The sequence below is a fragment of the Elgaria multicarinata genome, chromosome 3, assembly GCF_023053635.1.
Source record: "Elgaria multicarinata webbii isolate HBS135686 ecotype San Diego chromosome 3, rElgMul1.1.pri, whole genome shotgun sequence".
Lineage (NCBI taxonomy): Eukaryota > Metazoa > Chordata > Lepidosauria > Squamata > Anguidae > Elgaria > Elgaria multicarinata.
In genome coordinates this window covers 143,063,373-143,085,447 of record NC_086173.1, presented here as the reverse complement: position 1 = coordinate 143,085,447, position 22,075 = coordinate 143,063,373, and the positions used below count along the sequence as shown (strand labels likewise).

At 47.8% G+C, this 22,075-nt stretch overlaps 1 protein-coding gene across 1 annotated transcript in view; it reads left to right on the top strand.

Annotated features, from left to right (window-relative positions):
• Nucleotides 1–5,804: 5,804 nt before the first annotated feature.
• Nucleotides 5,805–22,075, top strand: part of LOC134396855 (G-protein coupled receptor 22-like) — a 40,273-nt gene continuing 24,002 nt past the window's right edge. Inside the window, exon 1 of the mRNA XM_063123446.1 lies at nucleotides 5,805–5,840. The gene's annotated coding sequence lies outside the window, so the exon portion shown is untranslated. The remainder of the gene's footprint in view (nucleotides 5,841–22,075) is intronic.

Below are 22,075 nucleotides of genomic sequence, written 5' to 3'. Positions count from 1 at the left end.
GTGTTCCCGGGCCCTGTTTTTAATGCTGCAGGACGCTCAACAATTTTCATGTGCTCCTTACAGAGGACCAAAATAGATTAATTAGATTTGTAGCTGCAATTAACATGCTCATTTTTGTTATGTAAATAGCAGTAGAGGAAGGGATGTGTGTGTGAAGAGGGGAAGTTGATTTCTTTTCCTTGCAAAGGGGGGGAAAAAAAACCTCTCTGAAGCAGGTCTTTGCATTTCAAAGGAAGCCTACATTTGCCCCAATGGAGGTTTCTCTTGAAATGGAAATACCTGCTTCGAAAAGAAAGGAAGAGCCATTTGTCTAAATCTGTCTCCCACCAGCTCAGCCCTGAAGAGGACTCCAGCCTCCCATCATTCTACCGTCCTCTGCCTTGCTCTGCTTCCTGTGCAGATGTCACAGAATTCATATGCTGCCAGCCCACACACTCCCCAGTTCTCAGACTTATTCGTGGGGCAGTGAGTGGGCTTTCCTTTCTGGCTTACAGCTGAGTCGTGGCAATTAGCCGAGTTCTCTTGCAGGTGTGTGAATATATATGCATGGATGCATAGCTGTGAGAGAGGGGGGTGCGTGTGCCGACTTTTAAAAAACCCATCCCACCAATGGCACACACACTCTGAAGATTAGCCAAGACGGAATGCAGCCTTGCAGTGGAAAAAGTCATAGAATCGTAGAATAGTAGAGTTGGAAGGGGCCTACAAGGCCACTGAGTCCAACCCCCTGCTCCATGCAGGAATCTACCTTAAAACATCCCTGACAGATGGCAGTCCAGCTGCCTCTTGAAGGCCTCTAGTGTGGGAGAGCCCACAACCTCCCTCGGTCATTGGTTCCATTGCCGTCATGCTCTAACCGTCAGGAAGTTTTTCCTGATGTCCAGCCGGAATCTGGCTTCCTGTAACTTGAGCCCATGATTCCATGTCCTGCACTCTGGGCGGATTCTCCCACCCCACCCCAAATACACAAAGCTCCTGTATCTTCTTATTTCTATGATCCATCTCTCACCGATGGCAAGTGCTTCCATCTCCACTTTTTCAAGTGCCTTTCCCCAGAGGAGGCCCTAGAGTCTAGACTATCTGCCAGCAACTGGTGCCCTAGGAAAACCATGCCGTTGGCACCCCCAAATCCCAAGGGTCATTATCTTCATTATTTTAATTGTTTGTCTTGAAATTTGTTTCCCCCCTCTTCTCGAATGTGGTGCCCCACTTGCCTTGGCGCCCCAGGTGACCACCTAGTTCTCCAAGGAGGACGGGGGGGGGGGGCACCCTGCTTTTGCCATGGGCTCAGTGTGGGAAAACCAGCCCTTGAAGAGGTGCTCTGCATAGTTCCAGTCAGAACTTGCACGGACTGGCCAACCGGCTGCAGCGAGTGAGAAGCGAGGTGAAAGGGCAGCTTCCGTGCTCATCGCTGCTTCATGCAGAGAACCTTACAAGGCTCCTGTGAATTTTGAGTGGGGAATATATGATTTAAAAAACCCTTTTCATTCTAACACATTACCAGAAGACTAACAACACTGTTCAATGCCAGTGGAGCCCAGGAGATGGAGAATTTGACTTTCATCCTCAAGATCTGGGTTTAAGGCATGTGGAGTGACCTCTCCAGCCTCAGGTCCCTATGAGAAACATAGAAAGAATAATTCCAAAATCCTTATTAGTTCAATACCTTTATTAGGCCAACCCAAAAACTCAAAAAATGTGCAAGCTTTCGCAATGTCTAGATATTGATGAGACAATGCTGGTACCTCTGCGTGTGTGTTCATGTGCACATGCATGAGAGGGAGAGGGAGAGATGGGAAGGATAGTAGCTTTTTAGTTCATCAGGCTGGATGCGAAGGAAAAAGGAAAAAGCGGGGGATAAAAAAGAAAGTCTTGCTGGAGGAAGATTTTTTATGAATGTAGAAACAAACTTGCTGACTCCATTGTGCTTTTCTCTGTTGGTCTTAATAAAGGTTTTACACTGCGGAGTTGCTTTTGGGTTTTTAATGGACCAGCATTGTTACTATCGTTACATTTATTTATTTATTTATTTATTTATTTATTTATTACATTTGTATACCACCCCATCTCTGGGCTGTTTACATAAGACTGCATATTTGCTATGGAATGAACAGCGGCCTATTTCAGAGACTCGTTGGGAACACAATAGAGACGGTGTTATTATTTATTACATTTTAATTTCACCCTTCCTCCAAAGGTCTCAGAAAATGGTTCCTCCGCCCACTTTATCCACACAACAACTCTGCAAGGTAGATTAGGCTGAGAGGTAATGACTGGCTAAGCTTCATGTTATATTGGGATTTTGAACCCAGGTCTCCCTGGTCCAGGTCCAACGTTCTACAGTGTACTGCACTGGCTATTGTGGTGCGAATTCCTACCAGGATGAATACTAGATTAAGTGCCACCGGTGACTCTTGCAAGATGGCACCTATCACCCACACAACCTTGCAAAAACACTGCATTCGAAACCTGTGCTGATCTCTCTGCCACTTTACATCTCCGGCCGTGAAATCTGCATCCCACTTCTATTTGCATCGCTGATCCACGAATTCTTCCCTCTCTGATTCCAACAGAAAAAGAGTGAATAACAGGCTCATGGCTGGGCCCAGTAAACATATCCTTCAATAAAGATGGCTTACATTTTAAGTGCCCTAACATGATATGGGTAAATGGATATTTATAGTCAATACATCACTTACCCATTACATTGTATTAAGTATTGAATTGAATATTTATTAGTAATAATTAGCATTTGTATAGTGCTTTCAAGTGTTCAAAGCACACCAGATGCATTATCTCGTAATCTTTATGACAGCCGTGTCACGTAAGTCTTATTATCATCCTACTGCAGATGGGGGAGGGGGGCCTTAGGCAGCCTTCTCATCCCAAGGTCACAAAGCCAGTTTGTAATGGCAGATATTAAATTTGAAACAAAGACTTCTTGATTTAGTAGCTTACTCTTTTAAATAGGGCCAGCCAAAGACATTTTTTTCTGCCTCAGGGGAAGGACAAGATGGTACCCCCCCCCCAAAAAAAAATCCCATTCCACCTACACAAACAGACTGGGATGGCAACTGAATTTATGTATTTTATTTATATGCCACCCTATAACAAAACATTCTCAAAGTGGATCACAAAAGAAAACAAGTTTAAAATAGATACAATAATAAAAATCTAAATACCTGGGAGAAGAGGAATGTCTTCACCTGATAACCAAATGATAGCAGTGTGGGGCCCAAGCAAGCTTCCTCAGGGAGGCCATGCATGCCACAAATGTGGTGCCACAACTGAAAAGGCCCTCTCTCATGTCACCACCTGCCTAACTTCATGCAGGAGGGGCATCTAGAGGAGGGCCTCCAAAGATTACCTAAGGGTCCAGGCATGCTTCACATGAGAGAAGATGTCCTTTAGATACTCTGGTCCCAACCCTTTTAAGGCTTTAAAGGTGAACACCATCTCAACACTGATGATGGCACAGAGTCCTCTACTTCACCTGAAGGCATCAAGTTAGCTTTGGAGGTTGAAGGCCAGGCTGCCTGGCTACACAGAGCTCTGTCCTTCACACAAGGGAAAGGCAGCTGAGTAGCGATGGCACCCTCTGTTGGAGGACAGAGCTCTGTGAGCCACCATTTCTCCCCATGCCACCCAGCATCTGCTGTTGGAGGCATAATGGTAAGACCGGCCTCGCTCTTAATCATTGCAGTCAAAGACATGTTTTTTAAAAGACAAAAAACACCCAACTCCTCCCAGGTAGTAGATCTGTTGCTCCACATCAGGTCCACAGAGTCCTCTAACCCCTGTTGACGCCTTCAGCTACAGCTCTCTCTTCCCTATCTTAATTTCAAAACTGCTGCTTCTTCAGACACCAACAGCTTTGAAGGGAGTCACCTTCAAAATTCTGATGCCCCCCCCCTTTCAGACAGATCTCCAAATCCAAACAGATCTCCTAATCATTGGCTCCGTGTGATAGAGCACCTTGCTTTGCATGCAGAAGTTCGATCTGTGGCATCTCCAGGTAGGGTTGGAAAAATTCCTACCTGAACCTCAGGAGAGCTGCTGCCAGTCACTGTTGACAATATTAAGCTAGATGGACCAATGGTCTGGCTCAGTATAAGGCAGCTTCCTAGTATGTTCCCATTCAGGAAATAGGAATCAGTCTTTCTGGGCACCATGAAACATTCTTAGGAGATCTGCAGCTGCCTCCTATGCACCAAATTAAAATGCGTTTGTGTTCATTAATTTTCAGCAGTCTTCGTAAGATGTGGATTCCTGTGAGTCCACACCATTGAATCAGATGCATGTAGCCACGCCTACTAATTTTATTTATTGATCAAAGACTTTTAGAGCCTGCTTTTCCTCTCAGGAGCTCAAAGCAGCATCGATCGTTCTCAACAACCCTGCAAGTTAGGTTACGTTCAGAGACAGTAAGGCCTTAGCTAGCCCTAAGGTTTATCCCGGGATATCCTGTGTGTCATTTACATGAATAGGGATGACCCCGGGACGATCCCAGGATAAACCTTAGGTCTAGCTAAGGCCTTAGTGTCTCGAGGTCACCCAGGGAGCCTCATGACCAAGCAGAGGTTAGAACGCCTCTACCAACCTGGTGCCTTCCAGGTCTGTTGGACTACAATTCCCAGCATGGCCTGGCTGGGGAGGATGGGAGCAATAGTCCAACACGTCTGGAGAGCGCTAGCTGCTGCCAGGCTGATGAAGCCTAGGGCAATTCCTTTTAGGGCACAGTGTGGAATTGTATTTGGTGGAAGGGGAGACACCTTGCTGTTGCTGCATACTGAGCAACTGAGCAGTTGCTCCGGGCCATCGCCAGGGGGCTTCAGGACATAAGAAGAGTCCTGCTGGATCAGACCAAAGGCCGAGCAGTTCGCCCAGCATTCTGTTCCCAGGGTGGCCAACCTGTCGCCCACATCCCTCCTGCCGCAGTTACTCAGTGAGTTTTACTGACCAGCAGGCTGCTCCTGATACTGGAGGGAACACAGAGCCATCCTGACTAGTAGTAGCCATTGGTAGCCTTCTCCTCCATTATTTTTTCCTAACCCTGGTTTGAAGCGGTCCCAGCGGATGGCCATCACTACCTCTTGGGGCAGCGAATTCCTTTCTTGCCTACACCAAGCAGGGGATACGACGCTTTGAAAACGGCTTGAAAGCTGCATATGGTGGTGCGTGTCCTCCTGGGCCCCAACAGTTGTCACCACTGTTTTAAAAACGTTTTAAAGCGGTAGAGTAGATCCTGCCCGGGGGAAGGAAGGAAGCATCTGGGTGCTGCTCGACAGTCTACCATCGCCATGGGGCCCGGATGGCAACTTCGACGCCGCTCCTCGAACGAGAAACGCTGAGCCAGGGGCGACCCCGTGAGCCGGCATCCGCAAGCGACCCCTGCAGGCGGCGGGGCGGAGGATCCTCTGGGCCTTTCCTCCGCTCTGGGGCGTCCCCGCACCGCCACGTGCCACGTGCCAAGCGCCTCCTCCGCCTCCTCCCTCCAGGCGCTGCCCGGTGCGTGGCTCTGCTTGCAGCTGTGCGGGAGAGAGCGAGGCGCTGCCGCGACGGCGCGCCCAGGCCGGTCCAGCCGCCCGGGGTCTCGTGCTGCGCGCGCGCGCAGCTTCCAGATGTGCAGGCAGGCAGGCAGTGGCGCGCGGCGCGGCCACGAGCCCGTCGCTGGCTGCACAGGCTGGGCCAGGAGGGAGCCGAGCGGGAGGGTGGCGCGGGGAGGCGGCGGCGGCGGCAGCCGTGATGGTGGTGGCGAGTCCCCGGGCAGCTGCGAGGAGATGCCGCAGCCGAGCTTGCACGGCCGCCACTGCTGCTGAGACGCGAGCCGTCGGCCCCAGGTGAGTGGGCGCCCCCACCCCCCGTCTGCTGCCTAGGCGCCCCCTGCTCCGAGGATGGGCGAGGGCGGCAGGAACGCCCACGGCCGCAAAGCTGGGCCAGGCCGGGCAGGGCTGCTGATCCCCTGGAGTTCTAGACACGAGGAAAGCGCCGCGAAGGGGCGCCCCCAGCCCAGCAAAAAGCCGCGGGAGGGGCATCCCTGGCCGCAGGTCACTTTCTCGGAGGGAGAAGTGCGGGGGCTCATGCCTTTCAGACGCGGGGCGGAGTGGAGGGAAGCCTGTTTGAGACAGACGCCTTCTGCACATGCTCCGAGGCGCGCTCGTCTTAGGGGGAGCTTCGCCTTTGCAAGCTCGCGCCGGGGCGCAGACGAAGGCTTCTCCTTCGACTCCCAGTTTCTTGACTGCCGCCAGCATAGGACACGCCAGCCAGCCACACACACACGCTGCCCGCTTTCTGCGCCAGGCGGGCGGGGGTGGGGGGTGGGGCGGCTTCTTGGGCTTCCCTTGCCAGCCCGCTGCTGCGTCGCCCTGCCCGGCTTCCCCGGGAGGGTCGACGGAGCGGCCGGGTCGGCGAGGACGAGCCGGTGGCGGCGGCGGGAAACAGCCCTGCTGGCGGGGAGGCAGCCCTCGGTTTCTCTCGCTGACCTTGGAGGAGCGACCTGCGGCAGCGCCGGCTGCGGCTTTCTGCACGCGCAGGGCGAGCAGGCGGGAAGCAACGCGCTGCCCTCTTCGGTCGAGGTAGCGTCACTCACATCGGGGCTGAGCAGCCGCGGGACTCACTCCGGAGTTATTCGGGAGGGAGGGAGGGAGGGAAAGAACCTTGGGGAGGTATGTTCGAAGGAAGGAAAACCGGGAGGGTTAGGGATCAAGACCAGGGTTGGTGGCATTGGAGTCTGGTAGCTCCGATTTCTGTGGGGCTGTGAATCCAGTCTGTGTTTCAGCCAGAACTCTATAGGAGCGATCCAAGGTGCTGGACAAAAAACCCGGGTTCAGCGCCTTGGATTGCGCCTTCAGAGTTTTGGCTGGTTCTGACTAAAACCCAGAATCGATTCACAGCCCCAATCAAAATCGGAGCCACCAGCCACCACTGATTGCTGGTGGTAGAGGTGGTGGTGACAACAGGGTGTGTGTGGGGAGTGGCAAGGTGTGTTGGGATCCCCACTGGGCCCTTTTGGGAAAGGGTGGTGTCTGCGGAGAGGGGAGGCTTGAAGTCTCCTGGGCACACAAGGAGGAGGGCGGGAGGGGAGCTGGAGCCAAGATTCTTGGGTCCTTGGGCAGGTGGGGTGATTGAGAAGGAAGGAGCTGTCAAGCCTCTGATTCTTGGGTTGGAGAGATTTCCATTCTCTTCAGTGGGAGAGGAGACTGCTTGGTCCCCTGGACAGAGCAAATGGCAATTGGGTTGGGATGCCAGCAGGACACCAGAGCCCCTTGGGAACTGCGGAGTCCAGCCAACTGGGGGGGGGGGGGAATATGCTGCTCCACTATCTTTGCCACCCGATGTCGCTCCATGTGGTGCCAAACGTCTCACACCTGGCCCAGGGCTGTGTCAAATGACTGATGGAGTATGTCTGTCTGTTGCAAATAAACTATGGGTACAATCCAGCATGCCTCTGTTCCTTCGTGGCGAGGTCTGCTTTACGGATGACATAATTCATGTCCCTTACCTGAGGCCCTTTTCTGGTCACCCTCTCCACCATCTCAGGTTAGAGGGAAGGGGAGGAAAGAGAGGGGAAGGCTTTTGGGTTGTGGGGCCTGTCCATGGGACGTCCATCCCCAAGGAGTCTGTCTGGTGCTAATCCTGCTGTCCTCTTTGGCACGAGTCAAAAGATTGTTTTTATTTGCCTGGACATTTTAGCATGTTTTATAACCGGTTTTGGTTTCGTGGTATAGCTTTGCTGGATTCTATTGGCTTTATAGCTATTGTTCTTGTGCATTTATCTCTGTATTTAGTTTTTACATTTTTATTGGAATTTTATTATTGTTTTTATGCCACCTTCGGAGTTTTATCCTGAAGGACAGCCTAAAAATGTGTGTGTGTGTGTATGTGTGTGTGTGTGTGTGTGTGTGTGTGTACACACTTACACTGCCTAAACTGTGCCATCAAGTACACTTAACAGGGAGACATGATTGGGTGCAAGCAGCCTCCCAACCTGGTCTCCTACAGATGTGTTGGACTACAACTCCCAGCACACCCTAGACAGCTGGAACTTGTAGTCCAATATCTCTGTTGGGCATCAGATTGAAGTAGGCTGCTGTAGAGTGTGGCTTGCCCCTGATGGAAGTGTTTGAATTGGCTCTTAGGTTAATAGACATAACTGTGCTGGGTTTTAACTCCCAAAGCTATTAGAACCCAAACGCATGGTGTCTAGGTTCCTTAGTTGTGAGATGACCTACATACAGATTTTTCCTACGTGGAACTGCTTTTCAGTGCAAGAAAAGGTGTAATGTGTGAATCGGCCCTCTGGATCTCAAAACAGAGGTTCATCTTTTTGTGTGTGTTTGTGTTTGGCATCTGCAATTTTTATGGCATAGCAGGGCGATCAGTTTTTATGTTTTTTATGCTTTAAAATTTTGTACATTTGTTTTTAATGTTCCGTGTTTTCATCTTTGTAAACTGCCCAGAGAGCTTCAGCTATAGGGTGGTATATTAATGCAATAAATAAATAAGTAATAATAATAATAATGAGATGGACTGGGAATAGGATTTTTGGCTTCTGTTTTCCACAGTTTGTCTTTCTATTTGAAAGATTGAAGTCTGGTGGAATTGCGTGTGAGGGTGGGTGACTTAGGGATCAACTACTAGGTTGTCTGCGTAGAGAATATGCTGTCATGAGTGTTTTTAATCTGGGGGATTCAGATTTTTGTCTTCTATGTGGTCTATTGAGTGTGTGGGTGTGTATCTGGGAATTGCTTCTGATTGATTTATTATGGCTTGTAACTCTAAAGCAAACTCATTTTTTTGACCGTGGCCAAGTCAATCTCTCTTTCACTGTGCCTCACTTATAAAATGAAGATAATTGTATTTCTTTGCCAAGCTGCAGGGCTTGGGAGGATAAATGACTGGTAGCGAGGTGCCTAGATACTATGTTAGCATTGATGTTGTGGTCTTGTGGTTGGGAGACTACTGGCTATATTGCTCCTGCTCTTTGTTTGTAGCTTGCTGTAAATTAATGGTGAGGGGAGAAGGGGAAACTTAATTTGTGGAGGGTCCTGTCTGGAACAGAAGGCTAGATTTTATGATTTCCTGGGTGCTTCCTAAGCTGTTCTAAAGACTCGTGGTCAAGATTATTGATATTAAGGGTGCAGTCCCATGCTGGCTGGCTGGGGAATGCTGAGAGCTGTCAGCCTCTTTCTCTCTAAACATGCATAGATTGTGCCCTTAATCACCCTGCCATTCTCACTGTCAGGATGATGGGCCTGTTCAGACAACACGCTAAGCCATGGTTAGGCCGCTAACCTGTTTGCAGCAAATCGTTAGTGAGTGTGTTTAAACTGTGGTTGTGTAGCCACCATGGTTAGGAATGGTTTGCACAACACGCTAAGTCATGGTTCACACGACACACTAAGCCATCATGTTTAGCTCAAAATGCTGGACCACTGTGGCTTAGCGTGCCGTCTGAACAGGTTCGATATATGGCTGGAATTCCACCCAGCCTCGGCTATTGGGCGGTATAAAAATGTAATAAATAAAAATAAATATAAGTTACAGGAAGCCAGATTCCTGCTGGACGCCTGTTTGCATTCTCCTTCCCTCTTTATTGTTTACTACAACTTATTAGATTGTAAGCCTATGCGGCAGGGTCTTGCTATGTACTGTGTTATCTGTACAGCACCATGTACATTGATGGTGCTATATAAATAAATAATAATAATAATAATAATTAGAGCAATACGACAATGGAACTCGTGGGCTCTCCCACACTAGAGGCCTTCAAGATGCAGCTGGACAGCCATCTGTCAGGTATGCTTTAAGGTGGGTTCCTTCATTGAGCAGGGGGTTGGACTCGATGGCCTTATAGGCCCCTTCCAACTCTATGATTCTATGAATCAGGCCATGAAGGCAATAGCACCCTCCAGGTCATGTTCCCATACTGGATCAAACAAAGGATCTTTCATCTGATTCAGCATAGCTCATCTGATCTACATGGCCACTGTTCCCCACCCCCCTTTCAGGAAGATGTACAACATCACTGCCTATTCAATAAGCTGTGTGTGAGAGAGTAATTGTGATCAGATTTGTGCATGCAAATTTATCATCTTATATAGCAAGGATAAATCATGCATGCAAATTGTGTGACAAAGTTATGAAGTAGGCTGCAGAATCAGATGCAATGCAAAAAAAAAAAGCAGCTATTCAGAAGCTGAACACAATTTGTAGGCAGGGGTACCTAAGGCACTTATCTCCTAGGGCACTATTTGATGTAAGGCCAGCCCTGCTTGTGGGGAGGCTAGGGTTGGTTAATCCAAATCAATACTGAATACAAGGTAGTGATCTTGTGTATGTATCTTGCATATGATCCCTTCCTTGGGGAAGGAGGTACAGTGGGTCAGAGTGGCTAATTGTAGGTCAGAATGGTGGGATTTGAAGTCCTTTGGTCAGAGAAGGCTATTGCTATTTAAAAGGCATGGGAGGTCAGTTATACTTTTCAGCTATAGGAATGCAATCCCATGTACATTTACTCAGATGTAAGCCCCATTGAGATCAATGGGACTTGCTCCCAGGTAATTGTGTATAGGATTGCAGCCTAAATTATGTATCATGTTTGAGCTTTTGGGAAAGGGTAGAGTAAAAATATAAATGAATTACTTTGGGTCATGGCGAGTGGAGACATGGGACTCCTGGCTTCTGTTCTGAGCTCTTAAATAAAAAGGTGCAGGGGCTCAAACGTGCTTGGAAATCACACCTTCTGACCTGAAAGTCTGTAACCCTAATTCTAGATTTATGGATTCAGTGCTGAAAAGAAGTAAATGCAGGCATCAAGTCACTCCTCTTTATTGATTGCATTTGTACCTCAACTGCTAAGGAGAACAGGCATATGGAGCCAGAGAAGTGAAATGGATGGACTAGTGTAGGCAGCTTCATGGCTCAATGAAGTTTTGAACCCAGGTCTCCCTAGTGCAAGTTTAGTACTCTTCCTTCTACTTGCCACTGGTTCTTTTTTATAATTACTTCACCTGCCCTAGGACTAAGCTCTGTTATTTAAGCTAGGTTTAGGGGTTGGTCAGCTCTGTCTAAAATTAAGTCCTTGTTGTTTAGGAAAGGTATTCCCTAGGTTAGGAAATGGGAAATTGGTACCCTCCAGAAGCATTGGACTACATCTCCCAGCATCCTCAGCACCAGATGGGGGAAGGCTGGTCTAAGACGAGGGCCAACACACTTTGAGCTTGCTTGATCTGGGAGATGCCACTGCCTGTGAAGAAAGTGAGCCAGCGGTAGAAATGATGAGAAAGAGGGTGAACAGCAATAGCCAGCCGGAATGGTGATGGTGAAGGCAGATTCACTGAGGGAGGGGGCCCATTGAGGGTACCTAGTCCAAGGGCCATCTAAAACCTGGAGCTGACACTGCCCAGCTGCTCCCCCACCCCACAAAGGAGAGGTGTGTTAAGCCATCAGAAAAACCCTTGGCTGCATAGAGTAAACCGAGAATGCTATACCAAAGAAATAACATTAGGATGTGTGAGCCAGCTGCTCCATGGAAAATGCATGCTTTCATGGGCGCTCGGACAATGTGCTGAAGGACCCCTGGGCACAGGCACAGACTTGTGAAGAAAAGGATGCCAAGCACCGCTCTGCACGGTCCATTAACACTCACACTGCCAGCAGATGCTCATAAAACTCATCCTCAAGGGAAGATGATCTGCAGCAGAACAATTTACGTTGTGAAATCTCTCCTTAGAACAGAGATGGACAGAAAGGTGAACTACTATCGGAGATCTCTGGGTGATTTGCAGTAGATTGACAAGGGGTTCTGACCCACTACTGCCCCCTTCCCCAGCCTGGTGGCCTCCAGATGTTTTGGACCACAGCTCCCAGTATTCCTGACCATTGGGCATGCTGGTTGGGGCATGCTGGGAATTGTAGTCCAACACATCTGGAAGGCACCAGGTTGGGGAAGGCTGCTCTGTTTAACAAAGACAACAGCAAGGTAGGATTTCCTCCCTAGATTAGGCTGCTGAAATGGAAAACGTAGGGGGAAACTAGGATTTTTGTGTGGAAGTATTACAAGTTCAGTTCTGGAACTCAAACAAATTCCTCGGCTTAATTCCTTAATTCTAAGTGTAGGTTCCTCTCCAAACCACTACTTTGTAACTGGTGGACATCAGGTGTCTAATAAATAGATAACTAGTAGTACTCCTTCTTACCACCACTGTTGTCTGGGCCAGAGCGAGAGGCAGGTGAACAAGCAAGTTGCAATAATTATTTATTTATTTTATTATTGCATTTATATCCCGCCTTTTTTCTTCCAAGGAACCCAAGGTGGCGTAGATAATCCTCCTCCTCTCCATTTTATGCTCACAACAACAACCTTGTGAGGTAGGTTGGGCTGAGGGTCTGTGACTGGCTCCAAGTCACCCAGTGGGTTTCCATGGCTGAGTGGGGACTAGAACCCAGATCTCCTGACTCCCAGTCCAACACTTTAGCCACTACACCACACTGGAGGAGCAATTCCAGGGGGCTGTTGTCAGTGGGACCCTGCTGGGGTGTGGGCCCTCAGCAAGTGCCCAGCCATGCTTACCTTTGATGCCAGCCCTGAGGCTGGGGGTCCATTAATAGGGCATCCCAGGGGTTTTGATGGATTAGTCATTGTGTGAGATGTGCCATAGAACCTCAGCTGTGTGTTTCCCATAAGCTCCCTCTAACAAAAGCTTCAGGCAAAACCCTGTGAAGTAGATTGACTGCAAGATTCTTAGCCTTTGTTTATCCACTATGTGAACCCTTTCTCTATGGGGGTCATCCTTCCTCAAACACTGGGGAACAAGAATCACGTCTGCAGCAGTAAACATTCACTGCTCAACAACTCAGCTGTTTCTTAGTGGACATGGCATGGTCCATTCCCTAGCCTAGCTCAAATAGATCTAAGAAAGCCAAATCGGTCTTGCAGACTGGTCTTTTCAGTCACTTGCAGACTGGAGCGGGAGGTGGTATTGAACAGTGAGAGTGCCGATACCAGAATAAAAGCTCAACACCTTGAGAAGAAACGTGAAGAGTATGCCCCTTCCTCCGAGTCTCAGAGCGAAGCCTGGTTTGAAGAATTGTAAAAATATTACAGATGGAATCTTTGTACGTGTAATTATTTTGGTTAATTTAAAAGACGGCTTTCCCCCTGCACTTTATTGCTTTGCATTGTTTCCGTCATGCTCAGTTGGGCAGAGAACCCACAGATGTCCTGGAAGGTGAAAAAGCGAGCATTCAAGTGCAGCCACTGGCATTATTCTTTTTAGTAACGCAAATGTTCGTTTTGCCAGAGGAGCAGCGAAGCCATTTGTGGCGACAGCTCAGGCCGCTCTCAAAGGGGCAGCCTACCTGCTATGCTTTTGTATACGAATGCCAGGTGGGCTCCAGGCCAGATACCATTTCGTGGTCCATATAAAAGATTATACTCCCCCTCCCTCCACCCACCCACCCACCCACACACACACGTTGGATTAGACTGGAATAAGTGCCTACGTTCTGATTCTGTGCTCATGACAGTGAGACAATTGCCTTCACACTCTTCTGCTGCCACCTGGAACTTTTAAAGAGGCAGGAAGGATCTCTGGGTTATGCTCTGGCAACCCAACATCGTACAGTTTGTACAGCCCATATCACCCATATTTAGGGTGACCATATGAAGCCGGCTCAGTTTTAATGGATGAGTTTCAGTTATTGAGGCCCGAGGATGTGGACAAGGTGCTTGGCCAAGTCCAGTCGACCACCTGTGTGCTTGACCCTCGTGGCTCATTACATCAAATAAGGAGGGGATCGCCGGCTGGGTCCAGGAGGTTGTAAATGCCTGCATGAGAGAGGGAGTGGTGCTGACCTCTTTAAAAGAGGCGGTAATTAGACCACTCCTGAAGAAGCCTAATCTGGACCCGGAGGACGTTAACAACTACAGGCCGGTGGCTAATATCCCTTTCCTGGGCAAGGTGCTTGAGCGGGTGGTCGCAGGGCAATTCCAGGCACTCTTGAATGAAATGGATTATCTAGATCCATTTCAATCGGGTTTCAGGCCTGGTTTTGGAATGGAAACTGCCTTGGTCGCCCTGTGGGATGACCTCTGCCAGGAGAGAGACAGGGAGAGTGTGACCCTGTTGGTTCTCCTGGACCTCTCAGCGGCCTTCGATACCAACGACCATGGTATCCTTCTGGATAGGTTGTCTGAGCTGGGAGTTGGAGGTACTGCATTGCAGTGGTTCCGCTCCTACTTGGATGGCCGTTTTCAGAAGGTGGTGCTGGGGGATTATTGCTCTGTGCCGTGGCACCTAAGACATGGGGTTCCACAGGGCTCTATCTTATCCCCTATGCTGTTTAGCATATTCAAGAAGCCGCTGGGGGAGGTTATCCGGAAATGTGGACTGAGCAATTTGCGAATGATATCCAGCTCTACCTTTCCTTTTCATCAAACCCAGGTGAGTCAGTGGCTGTTCTGAACCAGTGCCTGGGCACAGTAATGGACTGGATGAGGGCTAACAAACTGAGACTCAGTCCAGACAAGACGGAGGTACTGTTAGCGGGTGGTTCATCTGTCTGGCGAGGTGATGTTTGCCCTGTCCTGGACGGGGTTGCACTCCCCCTAAAGGATCGGGTCCGTAGTTTGGGGGTGCTCTTGGATCCAGAACTGTCACTTGAGGCACAGGTGAACTCAGTGGCAAAGAGCACCTTTTATCATCTTAGGTTGATATACCAACTACGCCCTTATCTGGACAGGGATAGCCTAGCTACAGTTATCCATGCTCTGATAACCTCTCGCTTGGATTACTGCAATGCGTTATACGTGGGGCTGCCTTGGAAAACGGTCCAGAAGCTTCAGCTGGTACAAAACAGGGCAGCCCGTTTATTAACAGGGACTGGCTGGCGAGATCACATTACGCCAGTCCTTTTCCAGCTTCATTGGCTGCCAGTCCAGGTCCAGGCCCGATTCAAAGTGCTGATATTGACATTTAAAGCCCTAAACGGTTTGGGGCCAGGTTATTTGAAGGAATGCCTCCTCCCATATGTACCTGCACGGACATTATGATCATCTACAGGAGCCCATCTCCATGAGCCCCTGCCAAAGGAAGTGAGGCAGATGGCTACTAGAAGGAGGGCTTTCTCCGCTGTGGCACCCCGGTTGTGGAATGAGCTCCCCAGGGAGGTCTGCCTGGCGCCTACATTGTACTGCTTTCATCGTCAGCTGAAGACCTTTTTATTCTCTCAGTATTTTAACACTTAATTTTAACTTACATTTAAATTTTACTGTTCTAACTCTGCATTTTAATCTTATATCAATTTTGTTGCATTGTTTTATCCTGGTTGTGCTTTTTATACTGTATTTTGTAATTGTGCTTTTAACATGTTGGTTGTTTTATTATGGTTTTAATTTCTGTGAACCGCCCAGAGAGCTTCGGCTATTGAGCGGTATAGAAATGTAATAAATAAATAAATAAATAAATAAATGTAAATAAAGTGGAGGACAGGGATCCTGTATTTTTAACAGTTGCTTAGAAAAGGGAATTTCAGCCGGTGTCATTTGTATATATGGAGAACCTGGTGAAATTCCCTCTTCATCACAACAGTTAAAGGTGCAGGAGCTATACTAGAGTGACCAGATACAAAAGAGGACAGGGCACCTGCAGGTTTAATTGTTGTGATGAAGAGGAAATTTCACCAGGTTCTCCATATATACAAATAACACCTGCTGAAATTTCCTTTTCAATTCAACTGTTAAAGATACAGGAGCCCTGTCCTCCTTTTCATATGGTCACCCTACCCACATTGAATTAAAGGGCTTGGGAAACGTCTCTGCTCAGGGTTTGCCAAGGCTCAGTCATGGAATACAAAAATGGAAAGTAGCCCTTGTGTATGTGCACAAATAGGTCCCCCTGTCTTCACTGATATAACCCACTCCAGTCCGCACGCATGTGAAATTAGGGAGAGTTGGATCCAAGTTTTGCGTTCTGGGTGAGGAAGGGATCTGTGAGAGGAAGAGGAATAGCAGCACTCATGGAAACTCCCTCTGCCCGATTTTCAGGGATTCCCCCTCCCCACACAAACTACAGCTCACCCCATTCAGCAGGGTCTCCTGACGCTCTGCATAGCATTTTCAGGGACTGCTGTGGGGAGAAGGCGGCGGGGCAGTTCACTTCCAACAGCACTGTTGATTCAGCTTAAATCTGGATCCAATCTGCAGAATGAATTTCAAATCATGGGGTGTGGCTTTCAAGTAAACTTGAGCCACAGCACTTCATTTTAGAAATTTAACATGGTCTCTGTACTATGGCTCTCTGACCCTGTTGCCACACTCACCCCTATGTCTACAGTCTTAAAGGAACACCAGGGTGAAATATTTTCCTTTGATTTGCTAATACCATGGACACAGGGCATACCTGGCCATTTTGTGCTTCATGGCCACAGCTTCCTTGTTGTGTGAAAGGAGGCCCATTTTCCACCAGAGCTGGCCCAAGACATTTTGAGCTGGAAATGTCACCCCTCACTCATCCAAGTGTATAGTATCCAGAGACAAGTTATTTTGGCACCTGAGGGAGAAAAATCCCACAAGCACCCTAAATCTGCTGCCTGAGGCACCTGCTTCACTCTGCCTAATGGTAGGGCTGGCCTTGTCCCTCACAGCTTTTAGAAGTGGTTTCAGCAAGACTCATCTTTTCTCAGGAGGGTGTTTGGGAGTTGCAGTTCAGACATGTTGGTTTCAGTTTCTCTGTGCTTGTCGGCATTGAATGGCTTTTTGTTTATTTGCTTGCTTTTAATCAGTATTATGGTTTTTAATCATTGTTGTAAGCTGCCTCGAGTGTAGGATAAAGCCAGTCACAGGATGTAAATATTTTAAATGCATGTGTGCAGTATATGATACAAGAATGCACAACTTTTTTTCTGAATCATAGGAAAGGAAAAGAGAGCCTAGCAGAAGCCCATCTACACAGAGGTCACCGTCAGGTGGATAATTACAGCAGGAGCTCCCAATTTGGCAGGGGGCCTTGAACTATATAGTACGTTTAGCCTGATGGTACTTCCAGCTCTGCTTCCAGTGGAGTTGCATGCTCCCAGTAGGGCTGGCTCAGAATTTCGTAAGTCGAGTTCAAAGATAAAATAAAATTGGATGTGGGAGAAAACAAAACTGACAGATTCATCCATCCAGGCAGAGAGTTTTGAGTCCTTAGCTCTTAAAAGTCTGGATTTGAATCCCTGTGTATTCAGCCATGTTTGTGGCACTGAGTTACGGTTGCCATCTCGTTTTTCTGACAGGCTTCTCATCTTTAACAGGCATAACCTGGACCTCTCCATGCTCAGAATAGCAGGGTCCTTAGGGACAGTAAGCTATGTTGCCGTTGCACCTCCGCTGTTTGTGTTGCGTCGGCAGGGCCCACAGCTAGTGCAACAGGGAAATGAGCCAAAACGTTGGTTTCTGACATGGGATAGGTTAGCGAATCTCCCTCCTCCTAGTTCCCCTGATTTGCTCCATCCCGGAAACAACTTCTCAGCTTATTTCCAATTGTTCTAGGAAGCACTCCTGTTGCGCTACTGGTGGGTCATGCTAATGCTCAGGAAGTATTGGATACTACCCATTGAATTTGGCTGGTGTGGATGGGCGAGCATTTCCCTTTTACTTGCTTTTGTATTTTTAATGAAAACATACATTTGTCAAAATGTGCAGACTTCTTTATAAACAGGATGGAAAGAACTTGATGTTTAAAAAATCCAAATATAGGAAAAAGCGAAACTTTATCCATCTGTAGTTCTAAATGTTTCATACAGACACACACACCCCTTGTTCAGGAAGTCTATATACGTCATATGTCTTTTACACTTCATTGTTTTCAGCAGTCATTGTACACAAGTCCCCTTGACTCCTTTGTGAGATACGAATCACAATTTGGGGAGGGGGGAATTACCTCATATCATTAATAGGGCTATATATTAAAGAAATTTTGATTAATTGTATGATTTTTAGTTGATTAACCAATTAAATCTGCTTATATTTGCATATGAGGTGAAAAACAGTAGTAACTTCCTTTGTTCTTAAATGATGCATGTCTGTGCCTTGTGTTGTGGCCAGGGCTTACAAGGATTCATAGCCTTGCACTTCTTATTAGCAGGGACACTGCTGTCATCTGCTACCCCCAGTTCCCAGAGTTCCCTGTCCCCTCTGCGCTTAGTTGCAATCCTCACAGGAACTGGGAGGAAAATCATTTTCCAAGCAACAGTATATTGCTATGAGCTATTCCTGTTATAAAGTATTTTGGGGTGGCTTGGTCTTGAATGTGCAATTTAGGACAGAAACCTATGCATGCTTAGACAGAAAAAACCCCTACAGGTCCCAGCTGAGAGCTGTAGAGGGGTTTTTCCTGTCTAAATATGCGTAGGATGTCATCCTGAGACCCTTTGCTTTACAAAAGACCTGATCCTAGTGGAGATAAAAATGCTTGAACTGATTTCTTGATATGGATCAACACAGCTGCCTGAATGTTTGGATTTTCATTGGGGGTGCTGGGGGTGCAGCTATGGGGAATAGCATGATGAGTGCCTGCTCTTCAGAGTTTACTACTACTGGTGCCGCAAGAGGCGCCATTTTAGAAGAAGGATGCCCCTTTGCTCATACACAGGAGGAAATGCCTCTGATAAGGTGGTGTTTGCCACATCCAGTTTTCTATACATTCTTGCATTAAAAATAAGGGTTAAACAGTGAAATCTGCTGCTGATTAATCAGGGTTAGGTGGGGGCTCCTTAGTCAGTCAAAATGTAGCTGATTAATTAAATATTGCACTCATAATAATTAGGTCAGGCCTTATTGTAGAAATCCAGCCTCCCCCACAAATTGCAGCTCTTTCTAACTCTTTCTAAATCCAGCAGTTGCACGGCGTTCTACTTGCGTCTTAAAGACACGGGCACTGAGCCTTCGTCACATTGGAACAGTGAGCTGCAAGTCTGGCATGAAGCTTGGTAGAGATGTGGAAGTATTCCTCACCTCCCACAGGTATTGAACCACTCCTGTGTGATGAAAACTCACATTTCCCACCATTTCTTCATCTACATCTCTACTTGAATTTTTATTTGAGCAATAAAGCATAACATTGAAACTGCCCCTAAGAGGGCAAGTTAACTTACATCTATGTGTCCACACCCCTGGGATATCATTGGCATTTTCACTGTCTTTCCGTTGATTCCCATAGTATAATAATAATAATAATAATAATAATAATAATAATAATAATAATAATTCTTACCCGCCTCTCCCTCTGGATCGAAGCAGGGAACAACATTGAATACAAAAATATAAAATACATAAAACTGATTAAAAACATAAAACTAATACATTATTAAAATCTTAAAATCTTTTAAGACATTTTAAAATTCGACTGGGTAGGCCCGCCGGGAGAGATCCGTCTTTATAGTTTTTTTAAAATTCAGAAAGACTATTAAGCTGGCGGATCTCTCCTGGCAGGACATTCCACAGTCTGGGAGCGGCAGAAGAGAAGGTCCCCTGGGAAATGGTTGTCAGCCTAGTTTTGGCTGACTGGAGTAAGTTCTCCCCAGAGGAGCTGAGTGTGCGGTGCGGATTGTACGGGAGAAGGCGATCCCACAGGTAACCTGGACCCAAGCCATGTAGGGCTTGGGGTGGCCATATGTCCTAATAAGGTGGCCATATGTCCTAATTTACAGGTGGCAGTCCTCCATTGAAGGGACATCTTTGTTTCTCTATTGAAAGGACATCTCTCGTTGAAGGATAGTCCTCTGTTTGAGGAGCTGTCCAGTTTAAATCCGGTTTTAAGACAAACTCCCATTAGAAGGCAGAGCAGAGCAGGGGCTTTAAAGTTCTCATCCACAGATGAGGACTGCAGATTGAACAGGCAAGCACACAGGCCACTTGGTCACAGTTCCCCCCACTGTTGTGAGATGCAATGTATTTCTATTTAGATTATAGTAATTCTTTCTAAATCCACATCCGTACACGTAAGTTAACACATGCAAATTTTGTGTAAATCTCTTGTCTTATTTTGTCCTCTTTTTGGTAAAGCATTTCCACTTCTTTTGGCAAGGCCTAAGTGGCCACCCTAGCTGATCACTAGGGCCTTAGCTAGACCTACCTGTTATCCCGCAACGGAGGAGGGAAGATCTCGCATTGTGTTTAACGGAAGATCCCTCCTCTGTTTACGCGCAACACGCGACAACCTCAGAAGGAGAGGCGTTGTGCCCGCCATTTAAAAAAAAATCTCAAAGGACCAGCAGTGCATGAACGCTTGTGCGCAAAAGGTACGTTTAAAAAAAAATTAAATTACTTTCCCTGCTCCCCCCACCCTACCCCCGATGGGAGCAGCTTTGCGCCCGGCTCCCAGCTCTGCATGACCACGTTCTGCGGTCTTGGGCTCAGCCCAGGAGCACGGAAAAAGTGGGGCCAAAGAGGAGGGCTATATCCTGGGGCAAGGGAGGGACCATCCCTCCCTGATCCCAGGATCCCCTGTGCGTCATGTGGACGCACCGGGATGATCCCGGGGTTCGCCCTGGGCTAAAGCCCTCTCTAGCTATGGCTGAGGTAAGGACTGTGGATTTCTCAGGATTCATGAGCTGGGCCGGGCAGTGCAGGACATGGTTCTTCTCCCCAGCTCCTTTCCAGGGAAGTGAGGTGCATGCAGAATCCCTCCCTGCTGCCCCTATTTCCTAGTGTGTGTCCCCCCTCCCCATCCTGCTTATTTGCCTTGCCCTTGAGGCTTCGGGGCCACAGCAGACTGAGGAGCTCTTTCTGAGCTCATTATCTTTGGAGCAGACACAGTTGATGTTGCTTCATTAGCAGGTTGCCCTGGTGCCAGGCTTTTAAGAGACTGCATAAATTTACATGCAGATACGTATGGGTGTGCCTGTGGCGCTGCTCTGAGTTGTCACGGGGTTGTGGAGTGGTGTGGGGGAAGCCCCCTGGGATGGGGTGTCTTTGAGCTTTAAGCAGAGGGGCTAAAGGACGGTAATTATTTATTCTACAAGCGTAAACCTCACAAATCACCGTGGGAAGATATTAAGCAAACGGTTTCAATTTGAATCAATTTACTATACGTTCTGCAGGACTTGCTAGTAAAAATAAAAAGTTGCATCCACATTTATTTGGGTTTTTTTGGTCCGTGGACTAGGAAAGAAGTGCTGTGACTTACAGCAGCAAAAAAAAAAAAAAAACCCCACAAGCTTGGTTGGAGAAATCAATGTGTAAGAGTAGGAGGCAAGAACAGAGAGAACCTTGATCAAGTCCTTGCTGACTGCAGGAAATTCTACCTAAAACAGCCTTCCCCAATCTGGTACCCTCCCAATGTGTTGGACTACAACTGCCATTCCCCATCCACCACTGAAGGCCACACTGGCTGTGCATTATAGGACTTGTAGTCAAACACATGTGGGGGAGCACCAGTTGGGGATGACTGCTCTAAAGCCTCCTAAGATGCAATCATATGCATGTTTAGACAGGAAAAAAGTCCTACAACTCTCCTTTTCTGTCTAAACATGCATAGGATTGTGCCTTTAGGGCTTGCAATCCTATGCACCCTGATTTGGAAGTATGCTCTGCTGGATGTTGTGGGTCTTGCTTGTGACTGAACATGCAGAGGATTGCAGCCTGAATTTTTAGCAGCCAGGGGCAAGACTGTTTGCTTTGACCTCTGCAGCCATTGCCTAGACCTTACCTCTTTTTGTGCCCTTTAGAGATGCAAAGTACTTTTTAATCTCTTTCTCTGCTGGAGTCACCAGCTTTTCACCCAGCCACTGCTAACCACTGCTTGATGTGCAGACATGCAGTGAAAAGCTTCATCTGCAGACCTCTGCACCTCAAGCTGCTGCTAAAGATACAAGAAGAGGTCAGGCGGTCCTGCTATCATCCCAACAACAGCCTTGCAAGAATAGGACACGAGATTTTTTTTTAAATCAAGGGTTCAGCAACTTTTAGAGGTGAGGGTGAATTGCCTCCCATAAGGCCTCCCACGGGCTGGATGCCAACATTGGCTGATGTCACTGCCCTGGCCTGTGCATTATTTTTCTGCATGCTGGTGGAGGCACCGAGTTGTGTGCC